The following is a 23,212-nucleotide window of genomic DNA, read 5'->3' on the forward strand; positions in this document are numbered from 1 at the left end:
GCAGAGCCAGCCGTAGCTTCTGCAGAGCCGTGGCTGCACACACGCCGAGCCCACAATCTGCTCTCCGAGCGAGACTGCGTGGCTGCCGTCCAACGCCTTCCTGTTCGCCTGGGGCAACGCGGCATCCGACCTGCCGCACACTGTGGCTCCTGCAGGCGTTGAACACGGCGAGCTCAGCGTGAAGCGCGCTCCCTAACTGTACAGCTGACCGGCGACAGTGATACAGGCCCACGATTTACTGCGCCTGTACAACGGTCCGTCCCGAAAACGTGGATCACCTGCACTTTTTTGCTCCCAACTGCCTGGTACTCTAGGGCCAACCGCTGCCGTCATATCACCGAAGCGCTGTCGGGCTGGGCTAGCACTGGGATGGGTGACCATCCGGTCTGCCGAGAGCTGTTGGCAAGCGGGGTGACCGCTCAGTGTCATTCAATACGATCACGACGACACCCCTCGATCCACGTTAGCACTCGTGGTGTCACTCGCATTCATACATGGCAGTGGACGTTTGAAAATTCGTGACGCTAGCCCAATGGTCGTCAATTCATTTAAATGTTATTCCAGACTGACTCTTAATTCAATTACCGCCAAGGGGGTGAGGAGACAGAACACATCCTGGTGATACCAGCATTGTGCGCATTTAGATGTTCGATTAATCTGAATGGTTTGCAATGTTCCAGCGATTCTACTCGAACTCTATGCGTTCTCGCTTCCCGCGCCCGGGTTCCCGGGTTCGATTCCTGGCGGGGTCAGGTATTTCCTATGCCTCGTGATGACTGGGTGTTGTGTGATGTCCTTAGGTTAGTTAGGTTTAAGTAGTTCTAAATGGCTGGCTCTGAGCACTATGCGACTTAACATCTGTGGTCATCAGTCCCCTAGAACTTAGAACTACTTAAACCTAACTAACCTAAGGACATCACAGACGTCCACGCCCCAGGCAGGATTCGAACCTGCGACCGTAGCAGTCGCGCGGTTCCGGACTGAGCCCCTAGAACCGCTAGACCACCGCGGCCGGCTAAGTAGTTCTAAGTTCTAGTGGACTGATGACCATACATGTTAAGTCCCATAGTGCTCAGAACCATTTGAACTCTATGCTGATGTACCGACAAGGACCATTTTCGCAGATAAACATGCAAGTACGTGATGGATGTTCAGTTTCCCAATATAGTTCGTCGCACTCACACATTATACATCCGCTGTAAGAACAAATTTCATGCATTTACAGTTTTGGTGTCCCACAATATTGGTTGGCTAAATATTATGATTATGCGTTGTATACAACTTCCACAGATATTGTTTATCGTGTAGTCAAGACTACGTAATGAAGCCAAAATCGTGGATAAAACTGAAATGTAGTCTGTTTATTAACACTTTTCTTTTCACCTACTGCCGGCCGGGGTGGCCGAGCGGTTCTAGGCGCTACAGTCTGGAACCGCGCGACTGCTACGGTCGCAGGTTCGAATCCTGCCTCGGGCATGGATGTTTGTGATGTCCTTAGGTTAGTTAGGTTTAAGTAGTTCTAAGTTCTAGGCGACTGATGATCTTAGAAGTTAAATGCCATAGTGCTCCGAGCCATTTGAACCATTTTTTTTTCGCCTACTAAATATGAAATATGAATCGGAATTGGAGGTGACGATCCTATCCTTTTTTTCAGTATTAGGATGGTCGATATCGTGTTCTGAATAACGCGTGTCATATAATGTCCAAATATCGGCACTTAAATGTCTATTCTTCGCTCTCGAAATGATCGATGTGATTGTCTTTCACACGCAGGGTTCAATTTAACGGTGTATGCACTGTTTTTAGTATTTTAGGTCAGCGTTAATTAATATCTGGTAGTTAATAAGCGAACTATTTTTATCAGTTACCCCCGCAACCGTCCAAGTATAAGATTCTCTTAATGTTCCGCGCACACGCGTTTTGACACTTTTATGAAATGCAGAATTACGTAAACTATAGCTTTCCGTTGCGTACAATTTTCGTGGGTTCCACAACCATAATAGTTTCCCAAGAGTATTTTTCCCAGCTAACACAAAGTTCGAACTATGTTGTCGGAATCATTTTCACTGTACCCGACAATAAACGTCTCTGATCACGTCACACGTAATGTATTTTACACGTGCTTGAAGAGTCTATAAATAATCTCCTTAACGAATTTCGCAGTCGCGTACCACTTTTTCATCGACTAGCCCTATCGCGATAACTGAAGGCAGAGAGCTCAATAATGTGTTACATGTTCTTTTATATGTATTAAAAAAACAAACGCGCCCCTATATCTTTCTGTCCCGCTTGATCTTTGCTACTTTGCTTTTTATTACTTTTCATTATATTGCTTCTTAGTAATACTGTGTAGTTATTAAAGTTTCGTATTACTTTCCCCTTTTTAATTCTTCCAAAATAAAGTCTATTTATCCCCGATTTTAATTAATATGATAACTGACACGCCTGCCCGCAAAGTACCGTTATAGCGGGGAGCATTCAGACCTCGTGACGCAAAACTGAGGAACTGCTACTTGGTTGAGAAGTAGCGTCTCCGGTCTCGAAAACTGACATACGGCCGGGAGAGCGGTGTGCTGACCACATGCCACTCCGATCCGCCACCAGCGACGCCTGTGGGTTGAGGAAGACACGGCGGCCGGTCGGTTCCGTTGAGCATTCGTGGCCGGTAAAATAATAATGTTGCTGTTGTGGTCTTCAGTCCTGAGACTGATTTGATGCAGCTCTCCATGCTACTCTATCCTGTGCAAGCTTCTTCATCTCCCAGTACCTACTGCAGCCTACATCCTTCTGAATCTGCTTAGAGTATACATCTCTTCGTCTCCCTCTACGATTTTTACCCTCCACGCTGCCCTCCAATGCTAAATTTTTGATCCCCTGATGCCTCACAACACGTCCTACCAACCGATCCCTTCTTCTAGTCATGTTGTGCCACAAACACTTCTTCTCCCCAATTCTCTTCAATACCTCCTCATTAGTTATGTAATCTACCCATCTAATCTTCAGCATTCTTCTGTAGCACCACATTTCGAAAGCTTCTATTTTCTTCTTGTCCAAACTATTTATCGTACATGTTTCACTTCCATACATGGCTACACTCCATACAAATACTTTCAGAAACGATTTCCTGACACTTAAATCTATAATTGATGTTAACAAATTTCTCTTCTTCACAAACGCTTTCCTTGCCATTGCCAGTCTACATTTTATATCCTCCCTACTTCGACCATCATCAGTTATTTTTCTCCCCAAATAGCAAAACTCCTTTACTACTTTAAGTGTGTCATTTCCTAATCTAAAGGTGGCGCAGTGGTTAGCACACTGGACTCGCATTCGGGAGGAGGACGGTTCAATCCCGTCTCCTGCCATCATGATTTAGGTTTTCCGTGATTTCCCTAAATCGCTTCAGGCAAATGCCGGGATGGTTCCTTTGAAAGGGCACGGCCGATATCCTTCCCCATCCTTCCCTCACCCGAGCTTGCGCTCCGTCTCTAATGACCTCGTTGTCGACGGGACGTTAAACACTAATCTCCTCCTCCTCCCCCTCCTAATCTAATTGCCTCCGCATCACCCGACTTAATTCGACTACATTCTCCATTATCCTCGTTTTGCTTTTGTTAATGTTCATCTTATATCCTCCTTTCAAGACACTGTCCATTCCGTTCAACTGCTCTTCCAAGTCCTCTGCTGTGTCTGACAGAATTATAATGTCATCGGCGAACCTCAAAGTTTTTATTTCTTCTCCATGGATTTTAATACCTACTCGGAATTTATCTTTTTTTCCCTTTACTGCTTGCTCAATATACAGATTGAATAACATCGGATAATAATATATATATAATTAATAAGTTTGTTATTTTTTGGAATGTGTAATCAATAATTGATTAGTCAGGAGGAAAGCTACTAAATGAAAAGTAAAATTAATTTAAATATCTCATTCGCATACACAAATCACTTTCTTAATCTTTTTTACCTTTTGTGTTGTTTGAAGTGAAGATCAGTAGACTCTTAACGTGCTGGAAAAACGTTTAGTTTGCGATCTTAAAATCTCAGGGGAATGGAAAATTGTGTTCTCGCCTCGCGATAAAATTCAGATCAGTTCTAAATTAATTTCGTGGGTATCGCGTTGACAACGTAAGAAAAATGTAGTGAAGAAAGATCTGTGACATTTTATAAATTGGGGATTGGTAACCATTACTATGAAATGAAAGCGGAAATGCCAAATTAAGCAAATATTATTTCACAAAGTAAGGTTTTTATAGAGACATCTGACATCTAGAACACTAATCTCACAGTTTTGAACAAAATAAAGAATTCTGCCGTATTTCGGCGTAACAGGTAGAAATTACAGTAATCTCAGCTCGATTCTGGAGCGAAAGAAAAATATTGGTAGTAAAGTCATTTCGGTAATTGCAATTGCCGATAATAATGACACAACTAAACAAATTCCTAACAGGAATACAATTTCAGTTCGTTTGAAACAAAATGGAAGAACATAGGAGTCTGATAGTGCAGGATGCTGTCGGAAAGGTGCGCAACTAAAGAGAGAAAGAAAAGACGAGCGCGCGTTCTTATACAGGACAAAATACAGACGATAATGCTACGCCGTTCTCATTATCCTAGACGTAGATATTCGCTGACTTGCAGCGCAGTTAATTGGCACAAAGATTAATTTATATCTTCAACTTTTGATATTTCGATAGGAAAGGAAAATAGTACATTATTACGTCGCGGGCAGGACACAATTACACCAGTTCGGGCACAGTAAACTGCCGCTGTCAGAGCGGAAATTCTTTCGGTTAATCTCTGCAGTATCTCACAGTTATCTCGTCCAGATGCCTTTCCTCTGCTGAGCACTCTTCGTTTTCCTTGTATTCCGCGATCGCTTCTTTATGTAAGACGTGAAATTCTTACTATTTTTAGTCAGATCCATTGGCGATATTTTATTTACGAATTCATCGAACACTTCTGCCATTGCACTCTTTGCGCTAATTTTGACTCACACTGGCACTTCTTTGTCATCCTAACCTGCACTTTGTTTAACCTCTTATTTATCATTGTCTCTTTGTTGGGACGCAAATATCTTATTTGTTTTTACACGAGCAAAGAAACCTTTAGCTTTTGTTGTTGTTTCTAAAGGCTGAACTGACTGCTACAATGCTTCAAACTGAAAAGGAATAATTTTTCTCTAACTAGCTTTTTTTGGAGGGGGAAAGAACTAATATCCACATGTTCTGTCCACGCACTTAGCTGCGTTCTGTGCCTGCTAGTAGTTTCTGTATAACAACGGATTTTTCAGATCTGCTGAAGTACCTGCCATATCATTTTATGCGTCCCAATGAAGGCGAATAGAATGTTACATTATTACTACTTTGTTTATGTGCCGTATGACTGTCTCCTTCTTAGCGTTTATCCGACACTAGCAGAGTTTGCTTGGTGATCTGACTGCATTTGGGTCGAATGGTTCAATTGGCTCTGAGAAGTATGGGACTTAACATCTGAGGTCATCAGTCCCCTAGAACTTAGAACTACTTAAACCTAACTATAGGACATCACACACATTCATGCCCGAGGCAGGATTCGAACCTGCGACCGAAGCAGTCGCACTGTTCCGGACTGAAGCGCCTAGAACCGCTCGGTCACAGCGGCCGGCCATTGGGATCTGTCAAGGGCGTTTTCATAGGTGGCATTGATGAATATGTTAAAAAACTAAAAACCCGCCTCGATTGCGAAAAAAGCACCTAGTGTTAGGCGTTAACTCAGGTTTCGGCGTAGATAACTACACCTTCTTCAGAACAACAATAAAACCCACAAGTGCCTAAGAAGACCTTTGTCAATGATTAAAAGAATACCATAGCTTTACATTTATAAACGAAAAAGAAAAGGAAAACACAAACAGTACATATGTACAAAGTCAAAAGAACTACTTACCTTAATGGTGTACTCTCCACCTCACACCGGCCTATGTTCTATGGGCCATGACCTGCCATAAACTGCAGCTACAAACGGTCGCTCACTTAGAAGCCAGACCCGCTACCTAAGCACATCAGCAAGACAAGGGAAGTTACTTGAATGCGCGCGCACACGAATAGGAGAAACCTTATACATGGGTCGGGCCTAAATAGCCCATATATTCCCAACCGTGGATCAACGTATATCAAAAAATGAAATGGATAGAACAAGAGACGAGCTAAACAGGAGATGAAACCTAAAAATAACCGCAGACGGTTGCTTATGCTAGTAAAGGAACTTATATACACTCCTGGAAATGGAAAAAAGAACACATTGACACCGGTGTGTCACACCCACCATACTTGCTCCGGACACTGCGAGAGGGCTGTACAAGCAATGATCACACGCACGGCACAGCGGACACACCAGGAACCGCGGTGTTGGCCGTCGAATGGCGCTAGCTGCGCAGCATTTGTGCACCGCCGCCGTCAGTGTCAGCCAGTTTGCCGTGGCATACGGAGCTCCATCGCAGTCTTTAACACTGGTAGCATGCCGCGACAGCGTGGACGTGAACCGTATGTGCAGTTGACGGACTTTGAGCGAGGGCGTATAGTGGGCATGCGGGAGGCCGGGTGGACGTACCGCCGAATTGCTCAACACGTGGGGCGTGAGGTCTCCACAGTGCATCGATGTTGTCGCCAGTGGTCGGCGGAAGGTGCACGTGCCCGTCGACCTGGGACCGGACCGCAGCGACACACGTATGCACGCCAAGACCGTAGGATCCTACGCAGTGCCGTAGGGGACCGCACCGCCACTTCCCAGCAAATTAGGGACACTGTTGCTCCTGGGGTATCGGCAAGGACCATTCGAAACCGTCTCCATGAAGCTGGGCTACGGTCCCGCACACCGTTAGGCCGTCTTCCGCTCACGCCCCAACATCGTGCAGCCCGCCTCCAGTGGTGTCGCGACAGGCGTGAATGGAGGGACGAATGGAGACGTGTCGTCTTCAGCGATGAGAGTCGCTTCTGCCTTGGTGCCAATGATGGTCGTATGCGTGTTTGGCGCCGTGCAGGTGAGCGCCACAATCAGGACTGCATACGACCGAGGCACACAGGGCCAACACCCGGCATCATGGTGTGGGGAGCGATCTCCTACACTGGCCGTACACCACTGGTGATCGTCGAGGGGACACTGAATAGTGCACGGTACATCCAAACCGTCATCGAACCCATCGTTCTACCATTCCTAGACCGGCAAGGGAACTTGCTGTTCCAACAGGACAATGCACGTCCGCATGTATCCCGTGCCACCCAACGTGCTCTAGAAGGTGTAAGTCAACTACCCTGGCCAGCAAGATCTCCGGATCTGTCCCCCATTGAGTATGTTTGGGACTGGATGAAGCGTCGTCTCACGCGGTCTGCACGTCCAGCACGAACGCTGGTCCAACTGAGGCGCCAGGTGGAAATGGCATGGCAAGCCGTTCCACAGGACTACATCCAGCATCTCTACGATCGTCTCCATGGGAGAATAGCAGCCTGCATTGCTGCGAAAGGTGGATATACACTGTACTAGTGCCGACATTGTGCATGCTCTGTTGCCTGTGTCTATGTGCCTGTGGTTCTGTCAGTGTGATCATGTGATGTATCTGACCCCAGGAATGTGTCAATAAAGTTTCCCCTTCCTGGGACAATGAATTCACGGTGTTCTTATTTCAATTTCCAGGAGTGTATGAAGCTTCCTATGACAACAGGAGGTACTCTTAGAAACTATACCTAAAGCCAGTAGTTAGCATGGGGGGGGGGGGGGTGAGGGGACGTAATCTAAAGACGTCGTGGTAATAAAGATATAGGGATAAAACGTGAGGTGTTCAACAGGCTAAAACCACCTTCATCGTAAAAGGAAAATGAGGATAAAAAGAAAGAAGATGAACAGCTTGACCAACCGCGCTCGCCAATCAGCGCGCGCGTGTGATAATCCCCAGATCATCAGATTTACAAGTATGAAGAACAAAGTAAAGGCGCGAAACCTTCAAAAATTTTCTATTTCTTAGTAGGAGTTGGTCATTGAGGATATTGTCTTTAACATGTTGTGGATGCTTAAACATCTGTATTTCTTACAAAACATCCAGTTTTAAGCCCTTAACCTCGGCATGAAGTAACGCGATATTTACTGGAGGGCTCGGCGCATGAGCCGTTTGCACAAGGTGTTCCGCATAAGTAGAGCCCTTAGTACCCTCACCGCTTCTGGTAGGGATATGCTCTTTATACCTGAGACCCAGAGCTCGTCCCGTTTGCCCGATGTAAAATTTTGAACAATCCGCGCATGTAATTTTATATACTCCTGATTGGGAAAGTGTATCGCACTTACTCTGCAAGGAGTAAATTAAATTCCTATGTAAACTATTATTAGTAGAATAGACGACCCTGAAATTATGGGCTCTGAGTAAACGCCCCAATTTGTAACTTATATTGCCTATGTAAGGGATAGAAATCGTTGCCACCTGTTTGTCATCTAATAGGGTGGAAGACGTAATATTATTTTTATTTATTTCCTTGTTATACATCTGTCTTACCAACTGAGGCCTATAGCCATTATTTATAGCAATATTCTCAAGTGTGACCAGTTCAGTTTCTACCGCATCTGGTGCAAGAGGGATAGCTGTAACTCTGTGAATATTAGAATGAAAAAAGGCCATCTTATGGGCGTACGGATGGGCCGAGTTTGCAGGTATAATATTGTCGGAAAACGTGTTTTTCCGAAAAATATTAAATTCAATGCGGTTGTCAACCACAGTTAAAGTGAGGTCCAAAAAATTTAAGGATCGGATTCTCGCTCAATTGTAAAACTGATATTATGGTGAAGCTCATTAAAAAATCGAAAAAAAAAAAATATGGCCTACATCACTTTGAGAACCATCAATGATTAATAGAATGTCATATCCTTCTTGATACTGTCCGTGCATCGTGTGCGTATTGTATTACTGTATGACGTCAGTCGCAGCAAGGCGTTCGTGGAGAAAGGCTGCAAGACGCGAAGGTCACGCCTCGCGCCGTTGGCCTACCGCCAGCAATCGGCGAGAGCGGAGTTGGGGGGGGGGGGGGGGGGGGGGAGGGGAGGGGAGGGGAGGGGAGGGGAGGGGAGGGGAGGGGAGGGGAGGGGAGGGGAAAGGGAGGGTCCCGCGTGACGTCAGAGCTACTGCGGCGTTGGCTGTTGGGCAGTCGTTCGCGAGGTGTCAGACAGAGCGTGCCGCGCCGACTTCGGTCTACGCAACAGGGCAGGCGTGTGTTCCGAGTGTACAGCAGGTAGGAGCGCTGGGCCTGTTCTGTAAGACGCGATATTATAAAGTCAGACATCCAGGTACTTAACTACTGGAGCAGGGAGCGTAGCTGGAAGTGGCGAGTCGCGAAATGCGTGGCCTCAAAAGCAGACAGCTGGCGAGTGCCGTCCGCCCGGCTCCAGTGTCCACTGGTGTGGAATGCCTGACATTTGCCGCGCCGGACATTTGCCACTCTTCCCACTTCGCCAGGTATAGTCTGTCAGTAAACTGAAGAGCGAACGAGCGAGTCCCCACTCCGCCAACCCAGCTACGTCACAGGGTTGCTTCTAAGATAAGTCGTAGGGTCAGTATCGCCTCACGTGTTCCAATATTTCTACAGAATCCAAACTGATTAAGACCATAAGGAATAAAAAAAAAAAACGATAGATTCTTCCGAAACACAACAACATAGAGTAAATATTATTAACATAACAACGGAAGTCAGGATTATCCTACAAACATAGAACCGAATGCCTGTTCATGTTGCTCTATTGCTATGCGTAAAACGAACCCCATATAATGGAATCAGTCTGTAGAATTTAAGGCCTGTTCTTAATATGTGTTTCTACTAAAAGGTACAAATTTTCTTTAAAGGACTACATTGAAACTTAACAATTCTTGCAACACGAAGAGTGTTTAAAAAGTAAGCAGATATTCGTAATTTTCCGTGTTGTATTAGACCGATCTGCACTACTTTTTTGTCACATGCCTGAAAAGTATGTGTACAATGTTATGCATATTGGATATTTACTGTGTTGTCAGCTGTCAGAAAGGTTACATGTGTTTTGGTAGCATCAACGATTATTTGTTCTGTATAAAAATAAATTAGAGAATCTAATTAAATTTTTTTATAAGAATGGAATAAAGTGTATGAAATTTTTAGAACTGGTAAATATTGCTTTTGGTGAGCCTGTTATGAGTAAACAAAGGGCAGACAAGTAGGTATAAACATCTCAAAGCAGGCCTTAAAGGTCAGTGGTTTTACAAGCATCGATGAGATTAAAAATGCACAGTTAAGAGACGTATAAACTGTCCCGAAGAAACAGCTCGTAAAGTGTTTCGGGAATTGGAAAAAGCACTGGCATAAGTGTATAGTATGTATTGGGGAATATTTTGAAGAGGATAAAAATGGTTCAAATGGCTCTGAGCACTATGGGACTCAACTTCTGAGGTCATAGGCACCGCTCGGCCACTCCGGCCGGCTTTTCTCCCAAAATTATGAGTTTTCCTTCGTGGCGATTCCAGTAAACCGTACGGCCTATTTTTCCGTTCCTTATTTATGTGCCCTATTGGGTGAGGCTGACGTTTGCATAGTTGCAGCCCTTTGATTGGGGCTGGTAATATTAGCCAACAGTTCTTTTTGCGTCGCCTCCTTAACACAAGCTGTAATAACGTTAGAGACGATCGAACGCTCGTTACTCCACAAATACCTCCTATTCTTCGAATGCTGCACATTTTCTTGCAATGCTATACAATTATTCATCACTTCCGGATATCGAAGTACATCAGTAAGTATACAAAGTTAACTCACTGACACTGGCAACTAAGATCCCACGAACAGAAACGACGTATATCACCGCACGCCGATCTACACCGCTACACCGATAACGGGCAACAAATTTTGGGTGCCCCTGTAGGCCAGTGGCAGCGTTCTTCTGGGAAAGGCCAATTCCCCCACCAAAACCGCTGCTCGCTCTTGAGTTTAGAGACAGACTAATGTAGTGATCCCTCAGGTAAGGGATGCCCTTCCAAACCTCCGTCTCCACATCTTACTCGATACAACCAGTACGTAAGGGACCTTCTTCTTCGACATCTCGGCGAAATACAGATTCTTTCCCGAAATCGAAATATTTATAACATTTGGAAAACGAAAGCAATACCGACGATTATGTCAGTATGTAATTAGTTCTGATCAGTATAAATATAGATCCCTCTGTCTGTACGGTAGCTTCCTTTCACGCTTACCGATTGCGATAGAAACAGTCCATCGCCATAGGAGCAACAAGAAAGGAACGATATAAAGAGAATGCGAATGTACGCTAAACATTTCTTATTGACCACTGCATTTCTGCCTACTTTAATTACTACAACTGCATGCCCAAAACACACTAAGGAAAGAAGAAATGGGAATGTGAATGTTTGGAAAGAAGAACGACATACTCCATATTAATTTACTCTCTAAAATCGGATATCCCTTGCAGCGAAACATTAGTTAATAAACTGTAGGGGTACAATGTTCAAAAAATAACTGAAAATACGTTCACTAAATAGAGATAAGAACATCTATGACTGACATGTCATCTAAAGTCGACGTACAATTTTAAAATGTTAGAAATAAGGTTCAAATGGCTCTGAGCACTATGCGACTTGACTGCTAAGATCGTCAGTCCCCTAGAACTTAGAACTACTTAAACCTAACTAACCTAAGGACATCACACACATCCACGTCCGAGGCAGGATTCGAACCTGCGACCGTAGCGGTCGCGCGGTTCCAGTCTGAAGCGCCTAGAACCGCTCGGCCACACCGGCTGGCTAGAAATAAGGAATTGAAGTAATACAGAATGCTATGCTTGTAACGTACGTTGTTGTTCTACAGTGTTTAGCTTTGGTATTTACAGGATCACAGAGAAAGCATCCTAGGTTTTGGTGGGAAAAGCCGTAATTGTGATGATCCGCACTACAACAAAAACAGGAAGCACAACTTTAGAAAAAATAATGTAATGTGTGTTTCAGCCCACAGGCGACATTCAAGCAGATAGTTCCTGTGACTTAGTATGGGCAGAGGTTATAAATAAATTAATAACTGGCTCCTTTTACCAACCCCCGGTCTCAGATGAAACAGCTGCTGAACAGTTCAAAGAAAACTTGACTCTCATCACAAATAGGTACTCTACTCATACAATTACAGTTGGCAGTGACTTCAATCTACCTCCCATATGTTGACATTTTCAGACCCTATTGTAGATAGAAAACAACTTCCGTAATTGTTCTAAATGCTTTTTTAAAAATTATTGTGAATCATTATTTCACGAGGCCATTCAAATTGTAAATGGTTACGAAAACACACTTGACCTCTTAGCCACAAATAATCCTGAGCATTACGACGGATACAGAGATTAGTGAACACACAGTCGTAGCGAGGCTCAGTTCCGTAACAAAGAAATTCACCAAAAGTAAACGCGAAATATATCTATTTATAAAAGTAGCTAAAAATTCGGTTGACGTCTTTCTAACACTCTCGAACCCCCACAAACTATGTAAGTGAAGACGATATGTGGCTTAAGTTCAAAGAAATAGTATCAACAGCACTCGAGAGATTCATACCAAATAAATTAGTAAGAGACGGAACTGATCGACATCTACATTTATAGTACGCAAGCCACCCAACCGTGTGTGGCGGAGGGCACTTTACGTTCCACTGTCATTGCCTCCCTTTCCTGTTCCAGTCGCGTATGGTTCGCGGGAAGAACGACTGCCGGAAAGCTTCCGTGCGCGCTCGAATCTCTCTGATTTTACATTCGTGATCTCCTCGGGAGGTATAAGTAGGGGGAAGCAATATATTCGATACCTCATCCAGAAACACACCCTCTCGAAACCTGGCGAGCAAGCTACACCGCGATGCAGAGCGCCTCTCTTGCAGAGTCTGCCACTCGAGTTTGCTAAACATCTCCGTAACGCTATCACGCTTACCAAATAAGCCTGTGACGAAACGCGCCGCTCTTCTTTGGATCTTCTCTATCTCCTCCGTCAACCCGACCTGGTACGGATCCCACACTGATGAGCAATACTCAAGTATAGGTCGAACGAGTGTTTTGTAAGCCACCTCCTTTGTTGATGGACTACATTTTCTAAGGACTCTCCCAATGAATCTCAACCTGGAACCCGCCTTACCAACAATTAATTTTATATGACCATTCCACTTCAGATCGTTCTGTACGCATACTCCCAGATATTTTACAGAAGTAACTGCTACCAGTGTTTGTTCCGCTATCATATAATCATACAATAAAGGATCCTTCTTTCCATGTATTCGCAATACATTACATTTGTCTATGTTAAGGGTCAGTTGCCACTCCCTGCACCAAGTGCCTATCCGCTGCAGATCTTCCTACATTTCGCTACAATTTTCTAATGCTGCAACTTCTCTGTATACTACAGCATCATCCGCGAAAAGCCGCATGGAACTTCCGACACTACCTACCAGGTCATTTATATATGTAAACAGGAAGACGTAACTCTCAAACTTTATCGAGAAAGCAGCCATGTTACACAAAACACGACAGAAAGCTGCTGCAGGAGCACCGAAAAAGGCACGTATAATTTAGACGAACGCAAAATCTCCAAGATTGGTGAAGTATTATTACTGAGGCTCGAAATTTGGCGCGAATTTCAATGCGAGGTGCATTTAATAGTTTCCACAACGAAAGTCTCTCTGGAAATGTGGCAGAAAATCCAATGAGATTCTGGTTCTATGTTAAGTAAACCAGCGGAAAGGCCCAGTAAGCGATGAGGAGGAGGAGGAGGGGGGGGGGGAGGAGGGGGAGACAGGTGACCCAACCCTTCGGAGCAGGTAAAACCTTGGCAAATGTCCGGCGTGGAAAATGTCCGCACACCCTGGTGCGAGTGGCTGCGCGAATTTCGCGAAAACGCAATCTGTGGGCTTTCGTGTTTACGTGGTTCATTTGCAGTAAAACATGGATACCGCACAACTACAATGCGACAGCTGCTAAGTCGATATCTTGTCAGCAGTAGAAATCAACGTATCGTAGTAACCGAGTGTGTAAATAGCGTTGCATGTCGGCGTCGGTATTTCGTTTACTTTTCTGTAAGAGTAACCGCGTGGTCATTTGCTGCCAGTACCACAAAATTTGAAGCAAGTTCCTAACATATGATTTCTTCAATTTCAATTACTACGACTTCCGACTCTCGCTTATTGTGCGAAAACTGTATTAGTTTCTGTGTACGCCTAAATGGACAATGCTAGCGGGTCAGATTGAAGGCGCACTCATTTTGATTAATTTTTCTTTTGCTACGAGTATACAAGACAAGAGGAGATGTTGAGTCATAAGCTGATTTACCAAGATCTTTACTACCAATTTCAAACATAAGATAGGTACGATAGGCAATTACATCTCTATCATTAAAACTTTCAAGACCAGGTACACTAGAAACTCCGCTACCACCTCTTACTATGGCAACGGTGAACCATCCATTTCCATGTGAAAAAGTGTCGTTTATATCCAAGCTAAAATTAAGAGAACATCCAAGAAATACACAAGGTCCATAACACTCTTCACTGGAATGCGATTTTTCTTGTCTCCTGATGTAAGTTCAATGCTAGCGGGTCAGAGTGAAAGCGCACGGCTAGACAGACAGAATTTTTCCGTAGAGAAAGTAATAGCAATGTGGACATTCACAATGGTAATAGCGATCATAATTTTAATACGTGAGCATCGAAAATTGAACTAAACATTTTTAAATTAATTATATAAAGATGTCAATGAAACTTCTGAAGGAACTTCTACATCTACATATATACTACGCTAGCCACCAAGCGGTGTGTGGCGGAGGGCACAATTCGCGCCGAAGTCATATCCCCCCCCCCCCCGCCCCCTCCCCCTCCCTCTGTTCCACTCAAAGATCGCGCGAGGGAAAAACGGCTGTCTGACACGCTTCAGTACGAGCTCTAATTTCCCTCATCATTGAATGATGATCATTGCGCGACTTGAAAGTTGGTGGTAATAATATATGCTCTACATCCTCGGTGAAGATCGGATTTCGGGATTTAGTGAGCAGCCCCTTCTGTTTAGCGCGCCGTCTATCTTCAAGAGTGTCCAACTTCAAACTTTCTATGAGATTTGTAACGCTCTGGCGATGGCTAAATGTACGTCACGAATCTTGCCGCTCTTCTTTTGACCTTCTCAGTCTTTCGAATCAGACCCAAATGGCGAGGGTCCCACCCAGACGAACAAAACTCCAAAACTGGACGAACTAACGTATTTTAAGCTATTTCCTTTGTTGAAGGACTGCATCGCTTCAGGATTCTACCAATAAACCGCAATCTAGAGTTCGCCTTGCCCGTTACTTGTGTAATCTGATCATTTCATTTGAGATCATTTCGAATAGTCACATCCAGATACTTGACAGACGTTGCCGCTTCCAAAGACTGGGCATTAATGTTGCACTCGTACATTAATGGGAATTTTCGCCTTGTTATACGCAGTAGGTTACACTTACTAATATTGACAGATAACTGCTAGTCATTACAAAAAAATGGTTCAAATGGCTCTGAGCACTATGTGACTTAACTTCTGAGGTCATCAGTCGCCTAGAACTTAGAACTAATTGAACCCAACTAACCTAAGAAAATCACACACATCCATGCCCGAGGCAGTATTCGAACCTACGACCGTAGCGGTCGCTCGCTTCCAGACTGTAGCGCCTAGAACCGCACGGCCACTCCGGCCGTCCCAGTCATTACACTACGCATTTATTTTCTGCAAATCCACACTGATTTGTTCACAACTTTCGTGTGATATTACTTTCCTGTAGACAAAAGAAAAAAAAAAGATTCAAATGGCACTGAGCACTATGGGACTTAACTTCTGAGGTCATCAGTCCCCTAGAACTTAGAACTACTTAAACCTAACTAACACAAGGACATTACACACATCCATGCCCGAGGCAGGATTCGAACCTGCGACCGTAGCGGTCACGCGGTTCCAGACTGTAGCGCCTAGAACCGCTCGGCCACTACGGTCGGCACAAAAGAAAACAAAATCATGTTTATACATAGTCATTAGGTGAGAAAATATAGTCATACACACACATACACCCCCCCCCCACACACACACACACACACACACACACACACACACACACACACACACACACACACACGCACTAGAAAAGTTGTCCTTCGTCTCTGATTTTGCTACGAACAGGCTTAATGATCGGATGCTATGATAGAAACGACACACAAAAGTAACAACGTTTCATGAAGTTGCATTCCAGAGACAGTCATGTTTAAACGCTGCAGATAGTTCATTTGAAGTAATACTCGTATACTGGACACCTGGAACTCCACAACTGTTAATGTTTTCAACAGTGGAAAACGAAACGTAATAACGAAGCCATCGGGGACAAAAAACGTTGTTTATTAGCGTCTTTTGTTCACCTACTTTGGTATAAGAGTAAACGGAACTAACTCTGTGTTCGTTTGCCGCTATTGCCACAAAATTTAGTGTTTTCACAATTTTCAGTATTTTCATTTTGAGTAGTCACGGCGTTTCTTATTACAAGAAATCATTCAAAGAAGAACATTAAAGAGATGGACTGGCCGACGAAGAGCTAGAGAGAGACAGTTTTTGCATAGAGAAAGTTGTGCTGATGTTGATAACAATAATTCTATTGTCGTTCTGAATGATACATTTAAATGTGCACTGAACAGAATGTCAAATACTTCTGACAACTGTGATTGCAGTTTGATGAATTTACATTGCAGATTTTGTAATGCAGATCATTTCGCATCTGAGGTGTCTTTACGGCATTCACATTCTGTTGTAATAAGGCAGAAATTAATTTGCCGCCATAAATACAAAATTTATTTTTCAACACGTTGTATCAAAGTCGTATTTCAAATGAACCTTAATCCTGACACTGTAGATGACATTCAAAAAATCATCGTGTCTCTAAAAAGTAAGAACTCTGCAGGGTTTAATAATATTGCTAGTAATTTATTCAAATGTTATTGTGTGTGGATAAGGGACATTCTCTGTCATATTTTCAATGCTTCCCTTCACAAGTGTGTTGTTCCCAGTAGACTTAAGTATGCCATTGTGAAGCCCCTGTACAAAAAGGGCGATACAACTGAAGTAAGCAACTATCGACCTATCTCTCTGCTGGCAGCTTTCTCTAAAATTCTAGAAAAGCTAATACGTGTAAGAATTACTGATCATCTCATGAAGAATAGAGTTCTCTGCAAGAGCCAATTTGGCTTTCAAAAGGGCCATTCAACAGAAGACGCAATCTATGCACTTGCAAATGAAGTCCTAGAAATCCTTAATGAAAAAAATGCCAGCATTTGGTGTTTTCTGTGATTTGTCTAAAGCGTTTGACTGTATTGATCACCAGATTCTCTTGCAAAAAGCAAAATTAGGAGGAGTAAGTGGTGTTGCAGGCAACTGGCCACAGTTGTATCTCCAAGACAGAAAACAAAAAATGTCTTGAATAGCTCAGGTGGAGTATGTGATGTTTCCTCACATTCTGAATGGAGTTCCATTACAGGTGGAGTGCGTCAGGGGTCAATTCTTGGACCACTATTATTCCTGAATTTTATAAATGATCTACCATCATGTACAAGCCTGCCATGTAAATTTACATTATTTGCTGCTGATACCACAATTTTTATTAGCAGTAGAACAGATAGTAATCTTGAGGAATCCATTAATCACATACTCTCAGATGTGGTAATTGGTTCAAGGTGAATGGTCTCTCATTAAGTTCCAGTAAGACCAGCTTTATTCAGTTCTGTACAAAAACAGAAAAAGAATTAAGTGTGACATGTGGTAATCAGCCAATAGAAATAATGGAAACAACAAAATTTCTTGGAGGGCACATTGACAAGAAAATGAACTGGTCTTCACGTATTATAGATCTCTGTAAGACGCTTAACTCTGCTTCGTAAGCTTTACAGGATGTCACTACATGTGTTGAGCCTGACACTGCAAAAGTGGCATACTATGGCTATTTTAACTCGCTGCTTGAATATGGCATTATTTTTTGGGCAACCAGCCACTAGCAAGGAAAGTGTTCATTGCTCAGAAGCGAGCTTTAATAGTTGTATGTGATTTGCTCCCAAGAGACTCGTCTAGAAATAGCTTTCGAAAACTTAAAACATACACAACTACATGCCGATAATTTTTTCCCTCGTGTGTTTTGTCTGTAAAAATGTAGAGATATTTCTACCAAACAGTAATTATCATGAGCAAAACACACGGAGGCAGAATGATATACACAGTGAGCATAGAAATTTGAGCTTGGTGCAAAAGGGTATCCACTACACTGGAAAATAACACTTCAATGCTCTTCCTCCTGAAATAAAGGCAGAGATCCATCACAAGAGTAAGTTTAAGAAAGCACTAAAAATATTTCTGCTAGAAAAGCTTTTTACAATCCAGATGAATTTTTAAATAAATAAATTATAAATTTTAATATCATATTAATACAAGTTGACATAACGCCACTAAGAAGGTTATTTAACTTGAGCTCGGTATCTGTGTGTATCTGTTTTTCCGTGTTGCTTTATTGATTCTAAGAAAATATGTATCGTCTTTTTACCGTACTGCTGCTCAAAGACACTGTATAAATTTTTACATAATCATGTACTCAAATGTCTGTATATGCTATAAGATTATCATGTTGTATTTGTAAAAAAGTGACTCGGGTCCTTGTGAACTCAACACAGTTGGACCCATGGCACACGAAATAAAATAAAATCAAATTAACTGACCAATTAAAGAGAAATGGAAGAATTATTTCTAGAACACTTGTAGCTACAGTGTAGCGTGTGCCACAGATCAGTTCTGCGGCTAAAATTTCAGGTACGGTACATGACATTTGCTATCACTGATAAGGTCCACCGACTTTCGACCACAGGCGATACTAGGAAACACTGAGACAGGCGGAAAACTACGTTTTGCTTCTGGAGCGCAAAGTACCGAGACTATATTCATCCAGTGTTTGATAATGACAACAGTTAGTGACTTCAAAAAATTTTAAACGTAATTTCAAATCTTTCCTACGTTTTTCTCGCTTACATGCTTAACGTAAAACATTAATTCATTTGTAAAGTAATCAGAAGACTGGAACTGTTTCATATATTGGAGCGCATTTCATTAAAGCATCTTGGGTGGGTGATTTACTGGTTATACTGTAAAACGAATCGTGAACTCTGCGATGTAGCTTATGCCGTTCTAGAACTTGCAGAATGGTTACGTCTGTGAATCATGTGTTGCTTCTACATTGTACGCCTAGATGTGTTTCAAGCTTTGCCGTAAGGCGTGGTTGGATAACTCAGCTGGTAAGAACTAGGGGACCAGGCTGATGCCTCATTCACGGCACAGACGTCCGATCTGCCTCATCGTAAAAGGCGTAGTTGGCGCCCTGTTGATGGACGCTGCCGTAAACATTCTGTCTGCAGGTGCGAAGGTTGTAAAGGTGGCAACACACGTAACTGCATGCTTGACAAACACACTCGCACAAGAACGCTTGACCGAGTGTGTGACAAACTTGCGCAGGCGTCAAAACCGTATAAGCAGCTTGATGGTTGATCGAATTTCGATTATGCATGCTTGTGGAAGCATTCAAGGGTCTGTAGGATTCAGCATATGTGCCAAGGATAGGGGAGGCTTGTGGAAGCATTCGTTAGTGACTTCACTTGATTTTTATTTCGTCCTGTTATACTGCTTTTCTTTTTTTGGTTTATGAATTTGACCAGCTATGGACCGCATACAACTTAAGACTTATGGTGTTTCTTTTTCTTCCTTTCTTCACAGTACTTCTTCGTTTTCTCTCCAACTGCTCGTCTCTGCTCATGTGTCCACACTCTCTTGGGTCGAGGTTTTGGCTCATCTTCTTCATAGTAGGCGTTTCTTATCAGTAGCCTGTAGTGATTCCTGTCACGTATTACTTCTTCTGTAACATCTATTTTGTTGGCATCTTTCTTTGCTTTGTAATCCGTGTTTCTTCATTCTTTTTAAATATCAATAAAATTTCAGCCGTCTCTTCCTCATTGTCTCTGTCATATTTTCTGTATTTTTGTATAAATCTTCATTTCTCCTTTTAATCCATCTATTTTCATTGTTTTTCTCAGGACCTAGAATTTTTCTTAGTATTTTTCTCTCTCTTTTTTCTAGTTCTCTAAATTCGCCTTTCTTCAATGTTAGGCACTGTGTGCCTAACATTCCATAAAATTGAATATTACATTATGTGTAAAGGTTGTACTGTAATGTAGATAGCCTAAACTCAAATAATGAAATATTTCAGGGAGAAGGAGAGAAGAAAAAGAACATTACAATGAGACAACTTCCACTGCGTGTCTACCGCAAATACTACGGGAAATGGAGCTCCTATATAATAAGCTGAATCGTCCGACATGTTTTCCCCCAACTCTGAGCATTTCGCAGTGTTTATCTTGTGGGTGATGAATCTATTCACGCAACTTTATACGATATTTCTTATAAAATGTTTGGTATTGCTCGTAGAAGCGTTCTAAACAGCAATTAATGTGTACGGAGGTATCTAGACTTCCTTTTTTATATAATGGGAAGACTGAAATATAATATTACTTTGCTGTTTGAATCCATGCTCGGAATTTGCGTGGTAGTTAGTAAATACTAAATGTAATGAGTTAAAAACTCGGTAACAATGTCTTTAAACATGGGTGTTAGGTCGTAACAACCCATGCCTATTTATCAATTTTTTGCTCAAATATAGGCACTTGTGAAAGTGGTGTTTATTCTTCCTCTCTCCCCTCCTCCCCCCCCCCCCCCCCCATCTCTTTGTACAATAAAAATACCGCATTTCTTGACGTACTTACTTGTGAAACTAATATTTATTAACAGTTTCATCTATCATTTAACCAGTATTCATTTCCACTTCATGATAAGTTTGTTGCCTGTTGAGTTGCGTAAAAATAGATTATGTTACCTGTGCAGCTTCCCTCGTAATGACCAATCCGCTATAAAAATATCTTAACTATCACTCGCCCTACGGTAGCCATATAAGAAATGGCGTTAAGTTGTATGTCTGTTTATGATAACGACATAAATACGTCACAAATATTGCTCTCCACTTTGGCAATTAGGAAGACATCTCAGGAATCGAAAACTTTTGAGACGAGCTGTTTCAGTATAGTTTTGGCAGAGGGAAGAAATGCAATTGCATACAACTGATTTCATGTTTAAAACTACTTCTATTAATGTAAATTTATAGTGCAGAATTGAGCATCAGCTCCTAGTTCCCAGTTGTCTTTGTGACAATTTATGGCCCATCTTTTTCTTCATTTGAGGTTACGTGGAAATCTAAACACGCGGAAACCATATTTGCAATAATCAGTGGAGTTCATAGCTAAGCGGCCACCCGTATTTACGACGAATTCTTTGGTACAGCTGGCCGGAGTGGCCGAGCGGTTCTAGGCTCTACAGTCTACAGGTTCGAATCCTGCCTCGGGCATGGATATGTGTGATGTCCTTAACTGCTGATGACCTCAGCAGTAAAGTCCCATAGTGCTCAGAGCCATTTGAATCGTTTTTTGAAGAAGTTTTAAGGACGTGGGATCGTACGGAAAAAAAACCCTGATGGAGGCATTCTAGTAAATTCAAACCTTGGAAAGTCATTGGAAAACAATACGCTTAGCGTCCCAAAGAGTAAAACTTTACCCAGAACTGATGTTGAACTTCCAGTGGTAACTGTAGGCGATGAAGCTTTTCCTCTCAAAACATACTTGATGCGACCATATCCCGGCAGGAACTTAAAAAATGACAAGGCTATATTTAATTATCGTTTGAGTCGGGCAAGAAGAATATCCGAAAACGCATTCGGTATATTGCAACAGAAATTTCGAACATTTAGAAGAATCCTTCAGGGAGATCCTAATACCTTACAATGATTGTGACGGCTGCTTGTGTACTGTAAAACTTTATTCGAAAAATGGAAGGTTATAGGGTGCCCAAACAGAGGATGGATCAAAAGCAAAACTGCTGAGGGATCCGGAAGATCATCAAATCTTCGAAACCTACCTCGAATTCGTGGGAGATCAACAGATGCTGCATTTGCTGTACGAGAACAACTCAAAAAATTCCTGAATTATCCACAAGGGACTGTGGAATGGCGAGAACATGTCGCCCTGCCGATATAACGATGACATAAACCAAACATCTGTTTGTAAAATAAAATGTAAATAAATATCTTTTGGGTATTAAAACTTGTATAGTTTTTATCTTACCTTTGGCTTGTAGATCAGTTGCAATTGTCTTCCAAACTCTGTCTTTGTACTCGATATTCCTGCAGTTTTCACTTCCCTGATCGTAAAGAACAGGAAACTTACGAACTCCTTCTATTAGTCGTTCCACATCCGTGTTTTTGTACACAGAACAGTCTTGCGCAGTTGCACAGCTCACAGCCGGCCGCGGTGGTCTAGCGGTTATAGGCGCGCAGTCCGGAACCGCGCGACTTCTACGGTCGCAGGTTCGAATCCTGCCTCGGACATGGATGTGTGTGATGTCCTTAGGTTAGTTAGGTTTAAGTAGTTCTAAGTTCTAGGGGACTGCTGACCGCAGATGTCAGGTCCCATAGAGCTCAGAGCCATTTGCACAGCTCACAAGACAATTCTACCGCCAGGCCGTGTCCGTCACGTGAAAAATTAAACACTGCGAATCCCGCCCAGTCCGTTGACTTTCCGCGTGCACGCCCGGTCAAGTGGGGCCCGCTACGCCGCATTTGCTTTAAGGGGCTCCGGAACGCCCTGTACTTGCAATGTTAAAATAACGCTTATAAATTACATCTTTCCTCACAAAGTATTTGAGGTAGGAAGTTGAACTTTTTATAGATTATTTATTGGAATATGGGCTACAACTTAACACAGGGATTTTACAAAATTTTAGTTCAGTTATTAAAGATGATTTTTTTTCAATTGTAATGAAAATGCACAACATTTTTTTGCAATTTTTTATTTATATATTCAAAAATATACAGTTTTTTGGAAAAAGGCTGTGTTAAATTATGCAGAAGGTACTGTGTAACATTTACTGAAAGTTTGAAACAAATATGTTTGGAAGATCCTTAGAAAACATGTAATTAGTATGAGAAAATAAAAGTTTTGGGAATCGAGCGACAAAGATTGGATTAACTTTTTAGTGCATTCCAGGTCCATAGGATGGATTGTCT

The 23,212-nt window shown here is 42.6% G+C and overlaps 1 protein-coding gene across 1 annotated transcript in view; it reads left to right on the forward strand.

Moving 5' to 3' along the window:
* Positions 1–9,164: 9,164 nt before the first annotated feature.
* The window catches only part of LOC124720413 (ankyrin-3-like), a 49,652-nt gene continuing 35,604 nt past the window's right edge, over positions 9,165–23,212 (forward strand). Inside the window, exon 1 of the mRNA XM_047245763.1 lies at positions 9,165–9,251. The gene's annotated coding sequence lies outside the window, so the exon portion shown is untranslated. The remainder of the gene's footprint in view (positions 9,252–23,212) is intronic.

This window comes from Schistocerca piceifrons, chromosome 11 (genome assembly GCF_021461385.2).
Source record: "Schistocerca piceifrons isolate TAMUIC-IGC-003096 chromosome 11, iqSchPice1.1, whole genome shotgun sequence".
In the NCBI taxonomy this organism is placed as follows: Eukaryota; Metazoa; Arthropoda; class Insecta; order Orthoptera; family Acrididae; genus Schistocerca; species Schistocerca piceifrons.